Below are 21,539 nucleotides of genomic sequence, written 5' to 3' on the forward strand. Positions count from 1 at the left end.
CTACAGCAAGGGCCAGGCTCTGTGCAGTGTTGGCTGTTTCAGCATGGCAGGGGGGAAAGGAAGCGCAGGGAGCTCGTTCTTGGGGCTCCTCAGCTGGTGCTGAGGGGTGGAGTGGGGGAACTGGAGCCCCCCACCTTGGGAGGCCTGCAATACACTGGGCCCAGGCTGCAGAGGGGGGCTGAAAAACCCCAAGACTCAGCTCCTTCTGCTCCCTTGTCCCCCTCCCACTCTGAAAACACCCGCAGGCTGGGAGCCCCAGCACACGCACGTTACAGAAGATGCCTCATTTTGAAACATCTTTATCTGACACCACATGCAATGAGGGGTCAGATTTTCACCCAGTGCGCCACTTGTGCTGTTTGCAGCCATGCACTTGTGTTTGGTCACAGCTCTGAACAGCTTTCTCGGGGACAGGAGTAAATACTGGATGTGGAAAGTCTATTTTCACATAGAATACAAATATCGGCAGTTCCGCATACCCTTTTCATATTGAATACTTGGAACAAAAGCTTCCAGACCATACCTTTTTCTGAGGCTGGACTCTGGGCTGGTCCTCAGGCAGGTCCCCGGGCTGGTCCTCAGGCAGGTCCCTGGGCTGGCCCTCCGGCAGGTCCCTGGGCTGGTCCCTGGGTTGGTACTTGGGCTGGTCCTTGGGCAGGTGCCTGGGCTGGCCCTCTGGCAGGTCCCTGGGATAGCCCTCTGGCAAGTCCCTGGGCTGGTCCCTGGGTTGGGACTTGGGCTGGTCCTTGGGCTGCTCCCCAGGCTGGTCCTTGGCCTGCTCCCCGGGCTGGTCCTCGAGCTGGTCCCTGGGCTGGCCTAGATACACCAATTATTTGGAGCTAAATGAGGCGAGTGAAAATGGCTGCACCAGCCTTAGTTAAGTGTGGATATTTGATGAAAAGAAGCCACAGAAATGAAATTTTATAACAATTGTTTACAAAAATCATCTCTCTCTCCTCCTTTTCTGATTCTTCTCCCCCACAACTGGAATCTCTCCTCTCGCTCTCTTTAGCTTAACTTTATGGAGTCAAATCACATCTGTCAGAGCCCTTTGGGATATCTCTTGTCCCAGCCTTGCAGTCTAATCCACATGGGTGGAGGCTGCATAGAGTCGTCGAGGGGGTCTGTAGAGTTCAGGCTGCATATAGAAAGCTCCGTCTACATGTTTCTCACTAAATAAATCCCTTACAACAATGACTCGGCACCGAGTCTTTACATGTGCTCACGGAGAAGCATGATGAACTTTTGAAAGAGTAAGTTGTTCAGCTTTGTATAAACACGAGCAAACCTGATGAACGCATAAAATAAGTGATCGCTATCAAACTGTTCCTATCACACTCGCAAATGAGACACTGACCTGCCCTCTCCGCACTCCCTGGCACACAGACAATTTAATGTAATTACTCTCCGTTATTTCAAGATTTGGATCATTTCATTCTCATTCAAGTGAGGTGTCTGTCGCTCAAAGTTTAAGGACCTTTTTCAAATATGACTACAAGAAATAAATGCAAGAAGAACCCCGCTGGAAACTTGTGCTCACTTTGAGCAACAGTTGGATCTCAACGTAGACCTGAACATTTTCTTGGCCCACTGAAACCAAACCCAGGACACAACCTCATTAGACACCTATTAGCAACCTTGGCCATCTGAATGTTGGTAACATTAACCCCCCAAAATGCAATTCTTTAGTGAGATTTGGGAGATTAGGTAGTGATAGCTTGAGCAAAAATATAACTTACTCTCATTTTCAACTTGTTCTCGCTGAAACTTAACCAGCAGCTGTTCTGCCTCTTTTAATGGCTGGGAGGCAGGCATGTTCCTTTCCAGGTATGCCACGACTTTGTGCAAGGTATTGAAACTTGGTGGCTCCTGAAAGTCCTCCGCAAAGTTGTGCAGCCACATGGAAAACAGCAGGGCTAGTGGGCTGAAAACAAATACATTGACAAAATCCCGTCATAGTCAGGCTTTATCACAGTGATATTTGTCATTCAAACCTGTATCAAGTAGATGAATATATCCCTTCTGCTGTGAGCCAGCAAGGAATTGTGATCTGGGCGCCGTTTTACCTAATCATGGTCTGATCTCGCTGACACCCGTTTTACCACTCCTAATTACTGATCCAAACTAGGGAATGAATACTGAATTGTATCCTCAAGATGCAAAATATAGGACAATTATAACTTTGTTTAGCTATAGCAGCATCCTCCAATTTGGTCCAGTATTATGGCAAACAAGTAGAGGAGACACAGGCAAAACACAAACATCCTGCCCCAAACCCAACCTTTACACAACACAAATCGCCTGGCTATTCTCGCTTCCTACTTTTCTTGCTTTCTTTTTTCTTGCTACATTTGGGCCACGTTTATTAGTGTTGAATGCTTTGTTTGCTCTCCCAGAAATGATGGATCCACAAATAAAAGACTACATCTGTTCAGTTTTGGGGCAGCATCCCAGCCTCTGGCAATTCGTGTAGGCATCATACAGTTAATTCTTTCTTTATACAAATAAGGCTGGCTGTCTCTCTCTCTCTCTCTCTCTCTCTCTCTATCTAGATAGATTTCTAGATAGATAGATAGAGCCAGATAGAGAGATACAGCCTATGTAGATAGATAGATAGATAGATAGATAGATAGATAGATAGATAGATAGATAGAGCTGATTAAGTTTACCACATCCTCTGAATCCTGACTGAGGTTTTGCTGTACAGCAGAAAGCCACACTTACTTCCCAAGTTCTTGTCTGTCCTGGCTGGCATCTCCCGCTGCTCGTGGGATCTCCAGGTGCCCATGCCTAAATATCAAAATGGATACTTTCAACATTTATTTAAAAAACGGTCTCTGTCAGAAGCGTAAGACGGTCTACGTCAGAACCTTGCCCAGACAATGAAACATGAAGATTTCTCTAGTCAAACCATGTTAGAGAAAAAAGATGAAGAACATCATTGTCTTTCATCCCCTTCGTCCGGCTCAACCAGGGTTTTCCCTGAAAACCAAAGCTGTCGGTCTGCTGTCTCTCCACGAGAGCAGAGCTGGGGGAGCATTGTGGCGCAGGGGGAGGAAGGGACAGCGATGCTTTGTGCCTTTAGCCCTGTGAAATCCCTCTCCTGATCCAGCACAGCCCGATTCATGGAGCAAAGAGTTCTGCGGAGGGACAGTGACCGCCTGCATTGGTGACCGCCTGGTTTTTCCAGCGGTGAGTCCAGCTGTTCGGAGGACTGCTTGCCTCCAGCTGTCCTACCTTTCCGCTAAAGAACCAAACCGTCCATTTTACTTCTCGGTCTCCTTCTTTGATAAAGTGCTCGGATGGGGGAGGCATTTTCAACCCAGTTTCAACTGAAACACTGAATTTGTCAGGCTTGTGAGAAAAACATCCATATCATTTGGCTTCTTAATCACGCCTTCTTCAAAACTATCTGACATCATTGCTCGCAATGCCCCACCTCTCAAGGCTATTACAGCTTCCTCCACAGCTCTTGGCTCTTACCTGCTGAGGAGAAGGTCCAGGACTTGGCCTGGTGGCAGGAAGGCCCGGTAAGATTTTAAAAACCCTCCAGCATGGGTCAAATCCCTGAGCACGAGAAAAACGTCTTTCTCCAGGCTAGCTCTGCAGTCCCCCGCAGCCTGTGAAACAAAAGACCAAAAGTTTGACATGAATCAGAAAACAAGGAGAGTCCCCACTCTGAAACTTTAATTCAGTTTGGCCGTTTGATAACACAGATGATCAGAGAGCACAAATTACTGAAGTGTCGTTATTTTGATGGCCGGTCTAGAGATGGCATCAATGGTGAACAACCGGCTCTCCTATTGGACAGTATTACCTTGACATCCTCCCTCCCCATCCGGGCCTGCCGACTTAAAGGCATCCAGTTCTTCCAAGTGCCTCTGCACCATCTCAGGGTCTATGCATGGCAGTCTGGCGCCTTGCTGCTGCCTCTCTACAACCCCAGTGAGAGACTTGTCGTGCCCCTCGCTTAGGAACACTGAGGCAAAGAACTCGTTGAGGAGTTCAGCCTTGTCCCCCCTGTCTGTCACCAATTGTTTCTGCCCATTTAGCAGGGGTCCTATTCCTCCCTGGGCCTTCCTTTTACTCCCAATATATCTAAAAAACAATTTCTTGTTGTCTTTTACTTGGGTTGTCATCCTCAGCTCCATGGTAGCTTTGGCCCGCCTAACTGCCTCCCTACAAGCACGAGCAGAGGAGGTATATTCATCTTTAATTATCTCTCCCTGTTTCCACTTTTTATGTGCTCCCCTTTTGGCCCTTAGGCTGCCCTGGATTTCTCTGGTCAGCCATGGAAGCCTCCTGGCCCCTTTCCCTTTTTTGCCTCGCTCGGGGATCGTCTTGCTTTGTGCCCGAAGGATCGTTTCCTTTAGGCACAGCCACCCTTCTTGGGCTCCCATCCCTTCAAAACTCCTACTCTGCAGTGCGTCCTTGACTAATCGCCTGAGTGCAATGAGATCAGCTTTCCTGAAGTCTAGCACTTTCACCCTACTAGTTACCTTACCCACTCGCCCTCTTATGTTGAATTCTATTATTAGGTGATCACTGTCTCCCAAATGGCTACCGATCTGGAGGTCCCCTATCATGTCATCTCCCGTTGCCAATACCAGATCCAGTATGGCATTCCCCCTAGTGGGACCACGCACCTCCTGTGTCAGGTGGAGGTCCTGTACACAGGTTAGAAACCTGCGTGAGCGATGGGACCTTGCTGTCTGCGTCTCCCAGCAGATGTCTGGGTAGTTTAGGTCCCCCATGACTACTGCCTCTTTAGCTTTTATGGTCTCCGAGAGTTACCTCAGCAGCCCCGCATCTATTTCTTCCCCTTGGTGTGGGGGTCTGTAGCAGACCCCTACCACCAAATCCCTTTCTCCTTGCCCCCCATGTAGCCTAACCCACAATCCTTCTACTTCCTCAACCTTGGATTCCGTCTTGATGAGGGTTGATGTATATTGCTCACTGACATAAAGTGCAACCCCCCCCCGACTCTGTCTGACTTCAAGGGGAGTTAGAGAGGATACTGCCCAGAAGGGCTACAGCCCAAGTTTCTGGTCGGGTAGTCTTGGTTTTTCTGACTTGGTAAGGGAGACTGGAAGGAAGACGTACCTGAATTGGACGTGGCCGTCGGATTACCTGGGGATATTTAATGAGCTCCAGGTCTTGTGCCCAGAGATACGTGAGGTCCTAGAATAAAGAACAAGAATTGAATAAATACAAGCTAATTCTGAAAAGAGCGAGACCTGCGAGTTTCAGTTTACATGTAGGACTGAATTCCCAGTGTCACTACGAGGGGCTACAAGGGAAGTTCGGAGCCATAGGATTCATTGTCTCTATGACCTGATGTTTAGCGGTGTCTAGAATTCAGTGCTCCTGACAGAAGACTTCTTACATCAAGACATGGCAGATGAGAGTCAGGGTCACCATATCCCCGCATCTGACCGCTGGACATTCGACCTAATCTAGAGGGCTTCGAGCAGTCACACCTTCTTTCAATAGTGCAACAATCCTCACAGCGGCTCATGCTACATCTTCAGCATTTGCAATCCCAGGCACTTGCTCTCATAATAATGTCCCACACTTGATGTATAGTGTGTACCAGCCACCCACTGGTCACATGAGTTCCACCTACCCAAACTACCAGATCTTCCACTTTCCTCTCTCTTCATGGGCCACCTTCCCACTATTAATCAAGAAAACACCTTCAGACCGTCGTATGCGCTCTGTATCAGCACTACACAACATTGGCTTGTACCTACTCTCCCACTCTATGCCACAAAACACACGACATATACAGCACATTACACGGCTCTTGTTTCCTTGCTTAACGTGAGGCTGAGACACACTCCCACCTCCATACTATCAGATATCCACCATGGACCTTCCCCTGTACAAACACCAACCTCAGACACAAGCCAGCCTCAGCTAAAGTGCTCTAAGCACCAGCTGCTCTCCTTAAACCACCTTAGTGAGACACAAATATCACAGGAACTGGTTTTTCTCTTCAGCAGACTGAAAGGCAGAGAAGGGGAGTGCACACATTCACTAAAGGAGTCAGTAACACAATTCAGAACGGAGCCAGAGCCCAGACGCTGTATCGCCACCTGAGCCAGGTTCTCTATCCCAATCCCCCTGACACCCCAGTCTACCCCTCTGCTCCACCAACAAATGGAGAGGACAGGGGACTGGGGGTTCAAGAGCCCAAATCCACCAAACTCTGCAAGCCCCTGCACTAGACTCCTTGTTTCCTTCACCACTACACCCCCATGCCCCCTCCCCGAGTGACCTCCTACCACACCACCACACCCCCACCACTGCCCTCCCCGCACTCCCACTCTCGAGCCCATGTCAGTAAGGGAGAGGGTTTGGGGGAGGGGGGAACGGGAGCGGAGCAGCACTGGCAGCATCCTCCGTTCCTCTGCCCTGTGTGGGGAGGCGGAAAGGGGGTGCAAAGCCACCGATTGCGACAGCCTCGTGGAGATTTCCAAGTGCTCCAGCCAAGGGCCACTGCAGGGGCCGTGCAATGTCCTGCGGTGGTTCCCTTTGTGAAACAGCCCCAAGCCAGCTATGCCTGGAGACATTTCAAATGTCATGTCTGCCTGCACCTTAAGACTGAGATGCATTGTGTCATGCGTGACTTGATCTGAGTGCTCTCCACCTCGTGCATGTGCTTATATTTTAGCTGTGGAATATCAAACCGATCCAGAAGATGTTCCATACTTCAGGAGCTATTCTCTCTGATAACGGGAAGGAGCATTTTCACAGCATACAAGTTTTATACTATGTCCACAAAATTGCCCACAGCTTACCCTGTGAGAGCACGTGTCAAAGTGCACACGTTCTAGATCAAGGATTGGTAGTCGGGGTGCCCCAGGGGACCTTTCAAGGGTGCCACAGAGGATGTCTCCAGATCACAGCTGGTAGTCATCTCTAGCAGCAGTCCTCTGGGCAGCAGGCACCAAAGAGGTGTTACTTTTAATCTATGGTGTTGGTGTGCAACAAATGGCAATGAGTTGTGATGCAAAGAAGCACCCCATTTTTGTAGCTATGGAAACGAATGACAAAAGTCTCTGTGAATAAAGACAGCATCCTTTGCAACTGCCTCCTCAGCAATCATCAAACTCAGCACTTTGCATTCAAAATGGGGCCTCAACCCTCCGCCTCAGGATGTCTCCAAATACAATTGGTTTCTGATCAAACAGGACGGTCGTGGGGGACGGCCAAATTCTGACGGCTTCTCAAAGTCTGGAACAACTTCCGATCTGGATGGGTAAAGACAGCCCCGCCGGTACTAGCTCAATTTGCCATGTGGTTGTGATGTTGAAAGAGTAATTGGTTTTCTTACCAGTTAGGCTACAAATGGACATGGTGAGTTTGGAAAGGGTTCTTCAAAAGGGAGGATAACATCTAGGATTTTGAAATGGAGGAGGTCCCAGAGTGGGCACACAGGGGTACAATTACTCATTTTTGCCCCCGGGGCATAGAAGGGAGGGTGGGTTGTACGTGGGGGAGACCGAGCGGTGGATGGTCTTACCCGCTCCTGGCCTGCCTGCTGCAGCCGCAGCTGCTGCTGCCACACAGCGTCCCAGGCCCTTGACTCTGCTGTGGCAAACATCTGCTGCCCTGTCTGGCTGCCTGCTTCGGGCCTCGGCTCCCGCGTGCGGCAGTGCTCGAGGCAGGATGGCAGAGGGATGCATCTCCATCCTTGTCCCTCCTCCTGAGATGCCCTGTTGAGGAGTTCAAAACCAAGTTAATTGGAAATTATTACTTCTACTGGTGTAAGGAGCAAAGGTGATTAGGTGCTAAGCACATCTACACCGTTCGAAGTAAAACCAAAATAAAACAGAGAGAAAAAAAGAGAAAAGAATTCAAAATGCATTTGTGCCGTTTCTTTGTATGCATAAAGCGTGGCCCGATGAGCGTGCACAAACTGCGGAAAGAACAATGGGGAAGATCCTAAAGTTAAAATTAAATAAATGTATGTCCTTACTTTAAGTTCAAAAGCATGCCGTCATGGAGACATGGACCGTGAGCACGCTGGGACAGAGCCATACCTCTTCACAAAAAAAGGAAGCATGAAGGCAAGAAAAAAAGTGTTATGATATTAAGTAGTAAGTTTTAGGAGACCGTTTGCATCAACTCATTTAGAAACTGGAAATTGAAATCCAGGAGAAGCCGACAGAGCGGGTCCAGCCCCTGCACCAGGCAGGACAAGACACCGGGGCTCAAGCCACCGCGGCAAGGTGACCGTCCCGTCTGCTCCTGAAGATTTCCAGGGGAGGTGACTGCACCCCGCAGGGTCACAGTCAGGGCGGCCAGGATCTGGAACCAGCTGCCAAGGGGAGTGGTGCTGGCTCCTACCTCGGGGGTCTTTCCAAGGAGCCTGGATAACAACTAGCTGGGTCAGATAAGCTTCAGCTTACCAGGGCTCATATGAGCCCAGTATTCATTCCTGCCCAGGGCAGGGGGTCGGACTCGATGATCTGCTCGGGGCCCTTCCCACCCTGCATCTATGAACCACCACTGCGGGGAGTTTATTCCAGTCTGGACACCCAATTAAATGCATAGAAATACATTTTTAAAATAGATTAAAGCAGGAAACTTGTAAGAGAAACAGTGCATCGATGGGACTACTAAGGCATTAAAGGAGAAGAAGACCCCAAAGAAGACCCTTCAAGGCTATCATCCAACACAAAACACTTTAATAATCAGGGTTTGGTTATGTAAATCCCCCAGAGTGAATGGACGGCAACCAATGAGACTGGAAGCAGAATTTCGGGGTCAGTTCAATTACCAAAAAAGCCAACAGAAAAACTGGTATTGCTGTGTTGAGCCCTCGGCCCTTTTCCTCAGTGCTCAACCAGGGCAAAGTTAGCAGCAATAGCATCTTCTCCTTCCCTAGAGTAAAGAGGGGAATGGAAGTGAAGTAAGGCGTTGTTGTGTGTCTGCTCCTTTCCAGCGCAGCTCCCTGCCCTTCCCCTCCCCTCAGCACTGCATTCTTCAATTCACACCTGAATCTCTCAAATTAGGCAAGGCAAAAAGAGTATGTGACAGTGAGAATTGGCATCCCTATTTGATTTACCTTCCTCTCTTTCCAAAGGATCCCATATTTTTCTCCCGGGATAAAAGACTGTCCAGTCTTCTGTAGCTGTATGAAAGAAATATTGAAGAGCAAGTTGAAACCACAACCAGTCATTCCCAGTTACTTGATGTCTGGAGCGAGGGACAGCATCATGGCCGGGTACTGCAGTTTGGGGTGAGGGGCACTGGCAGGCTGGGGTCAGTGGTTTGGGGGTGAGGGGCAGCAGCAGGGCTGGCGGGGGCTGTGGCTTGGCACTGAGGGGCAACAGCATGGGCAGGGACAGGGCACTGGCATGTCTCTGCCCCCCACTGTCATATCCCCCGTCCCCCCTCCGCCATGTGACAGGTGTCCTGCATTTTGGACCTGGAAATATGGAAACCCTAAAGCAACCATCCGCATCCTCACTGCCTGCTCCGCTGCACCCCTCACCTTGCCTGCCCAGCCAAATAGCATCGCTCCAAGCACTCCCCCCGCCTCCCCATGTCAGGCCAGCACACCTCGTCTTCAGCCCTTGGCTTGTACTGAAGCGGACTGAAGTCATGTTTAGGAAAGAAACGAAAGCATAAAAGTGACAATTCCCCCAGCCACAAGTCACCCACCCCTACGACCCCCCAAGTGTGGGTGCAAACACCCCCTCATTTGCCCACACTTACCCTTGCGGTCAGGGTGACACCGAGGACACAGGTGTGACCTGACTCCAAGCAGTGTTGGCTCGGGAGCAGTCCAACTGCTGTGCGCGTCTCCAGGAGCCGCACGGCGACGAGCCGGTTCTAGAAGGGGCCATTGTGATGCGCGTCACCTTCTCCGGGTCTCCCCGCGTGCACGTCTCGGCCGTGTCCGGCCGCACTGCTGCATCAGCCTCCAGGTGTGAGACAGGGCTGGGCTTGCACGCGGCCTGATGGTGCTCACAATGAGGGACTTCGCACAGGACTGGCCCCTGCCAGGGTTTCCCTCCAGGGCACTGTGACAGCGGATGAGGAAAGGGACTCCAACACCAGGTCCTAACGAACACCATTTCTTGTCTGTGCACAAGAACAGACGGCCCAGGTCTGTCTCACACGTGCTCCCTGCGGTGACTGTCACCTCTGTGTCTGTAGGCCGGGGGGCTCCCGCTGCTCCCGGCTCTGCACTGGGGAATACACTGTGTTACTTGATGCCTACTGTCGGCCCTTTGACCGTGTGGGTCCTCCCAGTGTCTCAGCGTTGCACCGCTTTCATGGGCAACTTCCCCCAGTTTCGCTTCAAGCCCTTTCCCTTTTGGAGGGCGAACTGTTTAACCAGATCTCTGCCCTGGATCTCCCTCTTCTGCCTTTGGTCAAACAGCCCTTGCACCAGAGCTGCGGCTGAAGAGGATCTTTCATGGATATCATGTGCTTACTGCACCTCGAGGTAGTGCTCCTTCTCTGCCATCCTCATTTTACCTTTCCTGCCTGGTTCCTTAACGATAACGGCGCTATCTCTTTCGTTTTAGATGAACGGACTGGAAGACGGACGGATCTTGGTTGAACGACTGTGTCATATTGAATGAAATAGTTTGAATGTTTGTAAAGGTTGCCCATTAGCCAGTTTCAGGAAGAAGATAAGATTTATCTCCTTATCTAGTTCTTTGTTTTGGGGACTACGTGCAAAAGATCCTGACTTCGCTTAAAGTCTTAATTTAAATTTCATCTTTTAGAAATCTTTTACAAAGAGAGCAAATATCCTGAATTCCAAGAGATCAAACCCTGAGGCCTTTTGACCAAGTTGGTAAGAAAAGGGCATTTGCAGTGATATGGAAGTTTCCCAAAGGTAATTTAAAATGCTCAACGAAGGTAAAAGAATCTGTTGAGTAAGATCCGAGCCCAAATTTGGGAGCAGTGATATATTGAGTAGGAGGAGCCCACTGACGGCAGCTCGCTCAATAAAAACCGTAACTTACTGTCCCAAGTTGGAGGTGACTATACTTGTAGAACAACGAAGGAAAAATCGCAAGTATAGCCCGGGTCAGACTGATCACCTGAACTACCCTCTCCGTGAACACGAATCTCTTAGTTCACGCTGAAGCCGCAGAGCACCTGAAAGGGACTGAAGGAAGGGGACTTAGTCCTATCACTGTTGAAGCCAGCCTATTGAATTGTATTGCTGAGCCCATTTCATTGAACCGTACTACTGAGGCCAACCCATTGAATCGTACTACTGAGGAATGAAACCATATTTTGGTATTTGGCTTCTCGGAATTCTAGGATTGTAAGTATAATATGAAAAATAATAGTATTGATTCAAATTTAACTTTTAGTTACAATTGTAGTTGTTTTTGTAACACTAATTCTTATAGTATTGTTTGGGAAGGAAGTGCATTCGGAGCATTGTTTCTGATATATGTAATTATTGTGTTTTTAATGTTTGTGGTGTTTCTTAAAGCTAAGCAGTGTTATATACGTAGCAAAGAGTTTTAAAATAAAATTGTGTTGTATAAATTAAGTGTGTAATTATTGTGAAATCGTGCAATCAGTTAACTACTCCCCCAGCCAGTGCATCAAAACGAATCAGTAAATTGTGTGGGATTTTCTCTATTCCATAATCCACGAGAGACATCCTGGAATGCCTCCCTAACACCAGCAGGATAATGTCTCCCTGACACTTGTAAGATAGCAAGAAGTTCAGAAAGAGGTCTCGTTATAATGCTAAAAATCACACCCCTGGGCAGAGCAAAAGTATGTTAATGAAACATATATGTATGTAAATGAAATACATGGCTAAACCATAGGTATAGAGACATGCTCAGTAGAGAACGTCTTATGTCAGTGGCTTGTAACCAATCACTGAGCGATACACTTGCAAACATATGTATAAAAGGTACCCAAAGGTAGAAACCGGTGGTGCTTGCTTTGCAAAAGATTGCCAAGCACCCCTCTCTGCGCAGACTTGAAACAATAAAGATTAAGTTGGATCCTCCACCCCTGTGTGTTTATTGGCAAAAGCGCACCGGGCACGAACTCACACTGTCCTTTGGAGACAACACTGGCATCGCCCAAGATCCCCCCAAACACCCCGAGATCGCTGCCACCCTGCTCTTACCGCCCCCACCAGCACCTCCCCGCCCCCGGGCACACGGGCTCTGCCCAGGGCAGGACCTGACCTGTAACTAAAGCAAGAGAGAGGAAGAAAAGCAAAGCCCCGCACGAGAGGAGCCGGATCCCTGTCGCGGGAACCCCAGCCCGAGGCTGCCCCATCGGCCCCCGCCTGGCCCGGGGGTCGGGGGGCGGGATGCAGACTTGGGTGTGCATGGGGAGCACGGGGCGTTTGCACCGGTGGCGGGGGGGGGTGTCGTTGCAGCGCCCCTTCCCGCCGGAGTGCCCGGGCCCGGGGAGGGCCGGGGCTGCAGCCCTGCTACCCCCACCCCCACCCCTATGGGGCCGAGCTGGGGCCGGCTCCCCTCTGCTCTTCCCGGGACCCCCAGGGGCTCCGGACCTTCCCCCCGCCGCCAGCCCAGCCTGCCCCATGGCCGGGCGGGATCGTGTGCGTATGTGCGTGTTTGTGTTTGCACGCACAAGTGTGAGCTTGCATGTTCCTGTGCGTGCATGCGTTTGTGCTTGCATGTCCTTGTCTGTCCATGCATGCGTTTGTGCATGCACACACGAGTGTGTGCTTGCATGTGTCTGTCTGCATTTGCGTGTATGCATCTGTCTGTGTACACGCGTGTACATGTCTCCATGCATGCATGTGTGCAGGCACATGTCTCCATGCATGCACGTGTGTGTGCAGGTGTGTCTCTGTGCATGCATGTATGTGCATGCATGTGTCCAGGTGCTCATGTGCATGTTTGCATGCATACACGTGCATGTGTTTGTGCATGCATGCATCTGCATGCATGAGTTTGTGCTTACGTGTGTCTGCTTGCATACATCTGTGTGAATGCATACGCGAGCATGTGTGCGTGTTTGTGCATGCACGTGTGCCTGCATGTGCCTGTGTGCCTACATTTATGTGCGTGCATGCCTGCATGCATACGCATGCATGTGTCTGTGTGCATTCATGTGTGTGGATGTGTGTGTGCATGTGCACCTGTGCATGCTTATGTGTGCATGCACAAGTCTGCATGCATGAGTGTGCTTGTAGGTTTCTGTATGCATGTGTGTGCATGTGTATGTATCTATGTGCGTGCATGTGTCTGCACACATCTGTGTGCATGTTTGTGCATGCGTGTGTTCTTGCATGTCTGTGTGTATATGCATGTCTGTGTGCATGTATCTGTGTGCATGTGTGTGTTCCTGCATGTGCCTGTGCGTGCATGTGTGTATGTGCATGTCTGTGTCAATTCATATGTACCTCTGTGTGTCTGTTCATGAGTCTGCATATGTACATATGTGTTCATGTGTGTGCCTGCATGCATGTGTGCATGCATATGTGCATGTGTGTGTGTATGTGTGCACGTGTGTTTGTGCGTGTGCTCCTCTCTGCATGTGTACATGCCTGTCTGTGCATGTGTGTCTGTGTTCATAGCAGGGAGAGTGTATTTGTGTCTGCGTGTCCATGTGCAGAGAGTGAGTGTGTAGAGTGCATGCCTGCCTGCATGTGTCTATCCACGTGTGTGCGTGTGCATGCATCTGTGTTCATGGCATGGAGAGCGTGTTAATGTGTCCACGTGCAGAGCGAGTGAATAGAGTGCACACCCATCTCTGTCTCTGTGTGCATGTGTCTGTGCGTGCGTGTGCCTGCATGTATGTGTGTGTGTTCATGGCAGGGAGAATATGCTTGTGCCTGCGTGCCCATCCCCATGCCTCAGCCCAGTCTGTCTGTCCACTGCAATCTCAGGGGTGTCCCTCCTGCCAGTACTGTGAAGCCCCACTCCTACCCCTTCAGAATAAAACCCACCACGAGCCACTTTTCCTTTATTATATTTTAATATAATCTTCTTGGGTGGAAGCAAAACAAGGCTCAAGTCATTCTCCAGACTGGGGGCAGGGAACCCAGCAATGGGACAAGGACAGCCCTCACTCCTGCCTAAAACAGACCGTTCCAGTACAACCCCCTCCCTCCCATTCATATAAATTAAGTCTCTCTCCCCTGGGAAAGCAGCAGGTGTAGAAGAACAGCTCTAAAAATATAACATGTCTTGCATTAGGCCCCCAAAATAGATCTTCAAAGTTCAACCACAACCATGCCTGCGGCCCTGCCCCCTCTACACGGAGTCCTCTGGGTGTGGGCGCACGTGAAGCTGTGCAGGCAGGTCTCTGAGAGGGGATGGGCAGGTCCTCGAGGAGCCTCCCCACAGCAAGGTCACTCCCGGGGCCAGTTAATGCTGACCTGGCCCGAGGCCTCCAGCACCTCCCGCCTGCAGTCGAAGTCGCCGTTGATGTGGCTGATGGACTGCTCCTCCACCACCCAGAGCTGGCAGCTGGTCTGCGGGATCAGTCGTGCATCATGGCTCACGTTGATCACCGCTGTGAAGAGGAGACAGGAGGCAAAGCATGAGCGGGGTGGGAGGCAAAGCAGAGGCCATTTCCATAGTGAAGGAGAATGGAAAGACCCCATGTTTTCCCCATCAGCCACTGCCAGGACAGGGCTGGGCAGTGAAGGGCACGACTGGGACCCAACGGGGACCCTGGCAGGAGGGCACTGCTTGTAGTATACAAACCCTCCTGTGGGACCCACGGGCCCACCCCCAGCCAAGTAACCCTTCTGCTTCCCTGCAGCCCCAGATGGGAACCCCATCCATGCCAGCCTGGATCTGACCCATGCACCTATTACTACTTTCCTCTGCCTGACAGATGGGACCCATGAGGCCACCCCAGCCCAGTATCGCCATCCACCCTTCAATCCGATCCATGGGCCCAGTATTCCCCCAACCCCGGCCTCCTCTGACCAGGGCAGTGGACACCTCCCACCGCGCTGCTTCCACTCACCTCCATGTACGTGCTGACAGCATCACCCAAGGGATCGATTGACTCAATGCACAGATGATTTGTGGGTTCATTCTGGGGAAGTGACATCCCCAAAAGAAGCCAGGAGTCCTGAGCCACAAAGCCTTCCTCCCACCCCTTCCCTCCTTCCCTCAGCTAGAAACAGGACCCAGGAGTCCCCCCAAACCATGCCCCTCACTATGGCATGCTGGACAGCACTCCTTTCGAAGAGCCAGAGCAGGGCACAACCTGCAAGTCCTGGTCCTCACGCCTGCTCTGCTCTAACGCGCTTCCTTCCCAGAGCAGTGAACCCGGCACAGCCCCGTTCCCATCCCCTGGGTCCATCAGGCTCCCTGCAGGTCAGATCAGCAAACATCACACGGGCTGTCTGCCCCCCGGGTAGGAAAGAAAAGGGCCCTGAGATAAGTGGGGTGAAAGGAGCGTCCAATCCCTCCTCCTTCCCCAAAATGCCAGGATCCAGCTTCCCACCCACCTCCCTCAACTAACAGCAGCTCAAGGTCCTGTGCTCCCACCCAGGGCAAGGGCAATGCGCTCCCACCCAGGGCAAGTCTCCGCTCCCCGCCCCAGCTCTCCCCTGCATGGCCGAACCCACAGCGCTCCCAGGGCCACAGCTCCAGCCTCTCCCTGACTTCTTCCTCAGTGGCCAGCCCTCACTCCTGGATTCCCAGCCTGTCTCCCCTTTGCCTCAGCCCTCACATCCTGATCAGCCCCCTGCACCCTCAGGCCCTAGCTCCTCCATACTCACCCTCTCCCCCCTGCCTGGAAGCCCCAGCCCCACACCTGACAGCCTGCAGATCTGCATGGTGAGGGCATGGCTCTCAAGGCTGAAGCGCCCCAGGCACTTGTGAGCATCCTGGTAGGGCAGGTGGATTTGTTTCGGTCACGTTCTCCTCCATATCGGACGTGGTGATCTGGTGCAGAATGACACTAATTCTACAAGGCCGTGAAGTAATGAATCGTGAAGCATTTCATTTTGAGCAAGATAACGGAGAATACCAAACAGCGGTGGTTCCCCTACTGTCATGCACTTTTTTGATCGTAAAAGGTCTCTCTCTAAAGTACTCTATTGCTCATGTATGATAGTGGATTTACATGATTCTGCTTATACAAGTTTAACTTATTACACATTTATAGCTAGACAGTGTCAAGAAAATCCTGAGCCTTATAGTAGAATAGGGTAAGTCCTGCCTGGATCTTGTCCATCATCAGGTATGAAAGGCCAGCTCCTTCCTCCTCTTCACTCTCCCCAAATCTGAACCTCCATCATTTTCATCTTCGTCTTCTTTGTACTCTCCTGGTGGACCAGCTTCATCTTCATCTGCTTCATCCTCCTCATCCCCTTCTGAAAGGCAGGTAAATTAATTCCTTACAGCTTTGCTTAAACCTCAAAGGCTTGTTTGTAAACTCATCTTAAATGAGCTTCTGAAATCTGACTCAATTCAGCTACAAAACCTTCTCCAGAAATCTTTAAAAAAAGACAGGACTAGAAGTAACATCCCACTTTTTCCTCTTTCTATAGGAAGAGAAAACACAGAACTGAATGTGCCACAGCATCGAATATGAGATGATGGGTACGGAAAAAAAAAAAGCTTTTGGTACCAGCAATAAAATAACTGCTTTTATGTAGTTATATCTCAGTGTAAAGATGTGTACTCATGTTTTTCCTAAGCGCAGCTCTCCTTTAACCGTGCACAGCATCCATGACTACTCTCTTTGCAAGTGCATTGCCCGCCCCCCGCATTACCCAATAGGAGCAGTATGTGATACGGCCCTTCACCTGACACACGGAGCTGATTTGTGCTCCAGCACTTCCACAGTCACTTTAGTCTCAATTTTATATTTAGATCCTGACTGAATGGCATAACTAATGACAGCATGTTTAGAGAAGTCACCCTCATCATCTTCATCTTCTGAGTTCGGGGCCTCATTACCTTCCTGATCAAATCAATCTAGGTAGGTGATCTCCTGAAGCAGCTCAAAAATCCTTTCCCTGTAATCCTTCAGGTTTGTGATGGCACAGCTGAAGAAGTCCAGGTCTTCATGTTTTTAAGGTTTTGCTAAAAATTAATTAAAATTGCTCACGGAGATGAAATAACTACTTGGTACGTCCAAGTACTGCTCTGCTGCCTCCTAAATGTCACTGACTTGGCTGGCTACCTCCCACCACCTCTTCTCCGTTGCTGTTTCCCATTGTACAGAGCTCATGTAAGAAGTCTTCGTGCTGACAATCAACATCCCTTCCCCATAAGATCAGACACTCTCTCTACGCTCCCTTTGAAACAGGTTTGACCCACTTCCCATCCCATTAAAATGTGTGTCTTTGCTTCTGGATGCCCCAAAAGTACATCTGTCTTCAGAAATGCGATCCTATAATCACCAAGGGAGACACAAAGCTCTCCCATTCCCTGAGGGCAGCTGTGGATGTGACGATAGAGGTAATCCTGCTTAGACTAGATCTGGATTCTGTAGTCCATTGTAGTCACGAGTCGGCCTGTGTGAGTAGGAAGCTACGGAGCCACCTCGGAGATCCGGCCATAGGGTATAATGGGGAATGAATGAAATATCCACAGCTTTGTTGTTTTTTGCCTGATTTGGGTGAAACTTGCAGGGATGGTAGCCCCTGTTGTACGTGTTACGCCACAGCGGGGTGAAAACTGCAGGGGCGGTAGCCTCGCCGAGGCCATGAAACCTGCCACATTTCAAGATGATTGGTGCAGGGTTTTGGGGGAACTGCACCTCGAGCTGCTGACAGGCAAAACTCGTGACATAGATGACCGTGTGTGTTAAGGTGCAGCGGGCTGAAAACTGCAGCGATGGTGGCCCCTGCTGCGGCCACGAGGCCTGGCAGCTGGCGAGGAGATCGGCGCAGGGCTTCTGGGCTCGGGGGCCTGCACCTCTGGCTGCTGACAGGCAAAACTCGTGACATGAGTGCTTGTGCAACTGTGTCTGTTTTGAGGCATGGGACCTGGGATCACCGCAGGCCTGGCTGCTACCAGTTACCAATTAATCATGATTCCCTCAGGGACCAGCTCAATACACAGCACCAAGAACAATCCACTGCCCCAAGACAGACGCCGTCAGTGCACTTAACAAAAGATGAAGCCTCTTCAGACAATCTACAGGAAAACCGGTCTCAGTTCTGCGCATGTTCGTTTGATTTTGTAAGCATGAGTGCCTTGAGGCTGGCCACAACCAAAATGGCTCAGGATTAAAAAGTTAAGAGAAGATGTGAAGATGCCGTTTCATAGACACCTTGTTGTAAAAGGAAGAGGATTGGAAAAAAATAAAATAAAACCCCATAATTTCAAGCTGGCTCCTACATGTCTGGTTATTCCTTAAAACTTGATGTTTTTCCTGGTTGTTAATCCATTTCTTGAGACGTTCCAAACCAGATAACCCCTGGTCACTGAGAAAGGTCATTCATTTAAATTGAAACTGTTATATAATAGGATTTTCCCTGTCACTTATGGCTTGGGACCCTCTTGATTTACACAATTCAAAGAATGCTTTGAAGAGGCTGGACTAAGGGGATAAGAAAGCTGTAAAGCAGCAAACAGGGTGCTTCAAGAGAGAAAAATCTCTCTGACATCACCCGCTGTTGTTCCCAAGAAGCTGGCAGAAACAGATCCTCTCCCTTCAAGGATCGTGCTGGGAACTTTGCTTGTCATCAGATCACCTGAGTGCCTGGGAACAGTGACACCCCAGCTCTCGCTCTTTCTCCCTCTTTCTCTCTTTTTCTTTTTGTCTCTAGGCATAGCTTTCTGAACCTAAATTGTATTAGTTAAGGTTCAGCTAAGTTTCCCCAAATACTCAATTAAACCAGGGGAATATTGTAATTGTTTTGTTTTCCCTTGCATGTCTATTACTACTAGTACCATTATAAATTGGATATGCTTCACAATAAATAACTTTTATAGTCAAACTGGAGGTAACCAGGTGTATTTTTCCTTCTCTACTTCCCTTCCCCATTTGCTCTGCAGCAACGCTTCTTTTACCTAAACCAAAGATCCCTGTGAAGCCCAGAAATACTGTGGGGTCCGCTCATCAAGAGGCTAGCACTACTAGGACAGTTAGGGCAAAAGATTGGGACGTGCTGAGTTTGAGACACATAAGGGGATCAGCTTGTATAGGCTGATGGACCCACTTTGGCTCAGGCGTGCCCTAATGAACTGAAAGCTGGCCCGTGAGGGTGTCAGCCGGACACCCAGCCGGATTGAGAGGGATTCTGTTCACTGAGTGCTGGTGTCTGACTGCAGTGTAGTGTTACCTTAATGAACTGATTCCTGGCACATGAAGGTGTCTGCCTGTACATGCTGATCAACCCGGCCGGGTCAGGCGTGTCACGTGAGTGTGTGTGTGTGTGTGCGTGTGCATTTGACTGATTTAGTGGCTGGTGTGTGTGTGTGAGTGTGTGTGTGCGTGTGCACGCGCACGCACACATTTGACTGATTTAGTGGCTGGAGGAACCCAGCCCTACTGAAACGGAGTCCTGCAAGATAGCTCCATTGCGGGTGAGGTCTTGCAGAAGGCAGAGATACAGCTCCGTACAGAAACACACGTAACACGAGCAGCACACTGATAGAATTGCAAAGACCCTAGAAATGTACCCCTAATAAATGAGCACACCCCAAAGTGACAGGCAAATCTGGTAACAGCTGGGATCATGGATGGAAATCCATTTTGGGCCACCCCACACCATCTGGGCCAGGCAAGACACTGGTCATCAATTCAGTCTGTAATCTCAGCCCAAATGCCAGGTCCTTAGTCAAGCATGTATACTTAGTACCATGGGAATGGGGGGCTGTTAGTTGGCCACCTGGTATGAAGAAACCACGCTCTGGTCCGGGCCAGACTGGTCAGTGGTGTCCGGGAGAGTCCCCCGGTGCCATAGAGGCATGGTGTCGGGTGGCCCAAGAAGGATTTCCATCTCTAATCCCAGCCCACGAGAAATTCCTTCTTTGAGCCTGTCTACTTGGTACAGTGGGGATGGGGGAACTGGCCCAAACAGTATTTCCAGCCATAACCCCAGTCCAAAACCAGGTTCTTATTTGGGTCCATGTACTTAGCACAGTGGGCATGGGGGGCTGTCAGTTGGCAGCTTGGCACGCAAAAACTGCACTTTGGGCCAGGCAAGACTGTGGTTGGGGGGTGTGGGATAGTACCCAGTGCCAGAGGCATGGTGTGGGGTGGTCCAAAGAGGATTTCCTGTCGTCAACCCAGCCCAAAACCCAGTTCCTTATTCAAGCCCATATACTTAGGACAGTATTTGTGGGGGCTGCCAGTTCATGGCCTGGCACAGCCAAACCATGTCTTCAGTCAGGCAGGACAGCCAGGGGATGTCTTAGGCTGCTAAAGGGGATGTAGCTCAGTGGTAGAGCACATGCTTTGCATCTATGAGGTCCTGGGTTCAATCCCCCGCATCTCCACTTTTCATGGGGCAGCAGGGCAGGCCCTACAGAGACAGGTCAGAGGGTCTCAACCTATTTATTCAGCCTCCACAAGAGAAGGCTGAGAGGGGATCTGGTGGCAGTTTACAAACTCCCCAGGGGGGACTGGAGAGAATTGGGGGAAGCTCTGTTCCCCCCAGGCACCACCCAGGGTTACTAGGAATAACACCCTCCAATTGTTAGAGAAAAGGTTCAGGCTGGACACCAGGAAACATTACTTTACACTTAGGGCTGCCAGGCTCTGCAATGGGCTCCCAAGGGAGGTGGTGCTCTCCTACCTTGGGCGTCTTCAAGAGGAGGCTGGGCAGATATTTGGCTGGGGTGATATGATCCTGGCACCCATTCCTGCCTGAGGGAGGGAGTCGGACCTGATGAGCTGTTTAGGTCCCTTCCACCCCCAAGTACTATGATACTATGACTCCGGTCAGAGATGACCAGGAGAGTCCCCTGGTGCAACAGGGACATGCTGTGAGGTGGCCCAAAACAGATTTCCAACCATAATCCCAGCCCAAGATCCACTTCCTTACTCAAACCCACATACTTAGTACCGTGGCTGGGGGGAGCTGTCCGTTGGCATCCTGGCAGGGCCAAACCACGAGTTGGGCCAGGCAAGCTGTGGTCAGGGATGTCCAGGGGAGTCCACTGGTACCACAGAGTGACAGCGTGGGGTGGCCCAACAAGCATTTCCATCTCTGATCCCAGCCCAAATCCCAGTTCTTTATTCAGGCCCCTGTAGTTGGTGGCGTCTGGGTGGACGATCAGCTGGCAGCCTGGCACAGCCAAACCGTTTCCTGGGACGGGCAGGACTCTGCAGAGATAACCAGGAGAGTCCCATGTGCCACAGAGGCATGGCGTGGGCTGGTCCAAGAAGGATTTCTAGCTGTGATCCCAGCCCTAAATCCAGGTCCTTATTTGGGTCCATACACTCAGCACAGAAGCTGGCATGCTGTCAGTTCGCAGTCTATCACGGGCAAGCCGCGTTCTGGGTCGGGCAAGACGGGTGAGAGACGTCCAGCAGAGTCCCCGATGGCACACAGGTCTGTCATGGGGTTGCCCAAGAAGGATTTCTGGCTATAATCCCAGCCCAAAAAGTAGTTCCTAACTCATGCCCAT

General features: G+C 50.5%; 2 long non-coding RNA genes across 2 annotated transcripts; both read right to left on the minus strand.

The window, feature by feature from the left end:
• Positions 1 to 7,572: 7,572 nt before the first annotated feature.
• Positions 7,573 to 9,750, minus strand: LOC132250316 (uncharacterized). The gene is made up of 3 exons (XR_009461993.1): positions 9,730 to 9,750; positions 9,077 to 9,142; positions 7,573 to 7,721 (listed from the first exon to the last, which is right to left on the minus strand). It is a non-coding gene; the product is annotated as an uncharacterized LOC132250316 (long non-coding RNA).
• A 4,190-nt stretch (positions 9,751 to 13,940) lies between these two features.
• On the minus strand, positions 13,941 to 15,088 carry LOC132250317 (uncharacterized). The gene is made up of 2 exons (XR_009461995.1): positions 14,962 to 15,088; positions 13,941 to 14,499 (listed from the first exon to the last, which is right to left on the minus strand). It is a non-coding gene; the product is annotated as an uncharacterized LOC132250317 (long non-coding RNA).
• Between the last annotated feature and the right edge of the window lie 6,451 nt (positions 15,089 to 21,539).

This window comes from Alligator mississippiensis, chromosome 1, assembly GCF_030867095.1.
Source record: "Alligator mississippiensis isolate rAllMis1 chromosome 1, rAllMis1, whole genome shotgun sequence".
Lineage (NCBI taxonomy): Eukaryota > Metazoa > Chordata > Crocodylia > Alligatoridae > Alligator > Alligator mississippiensis.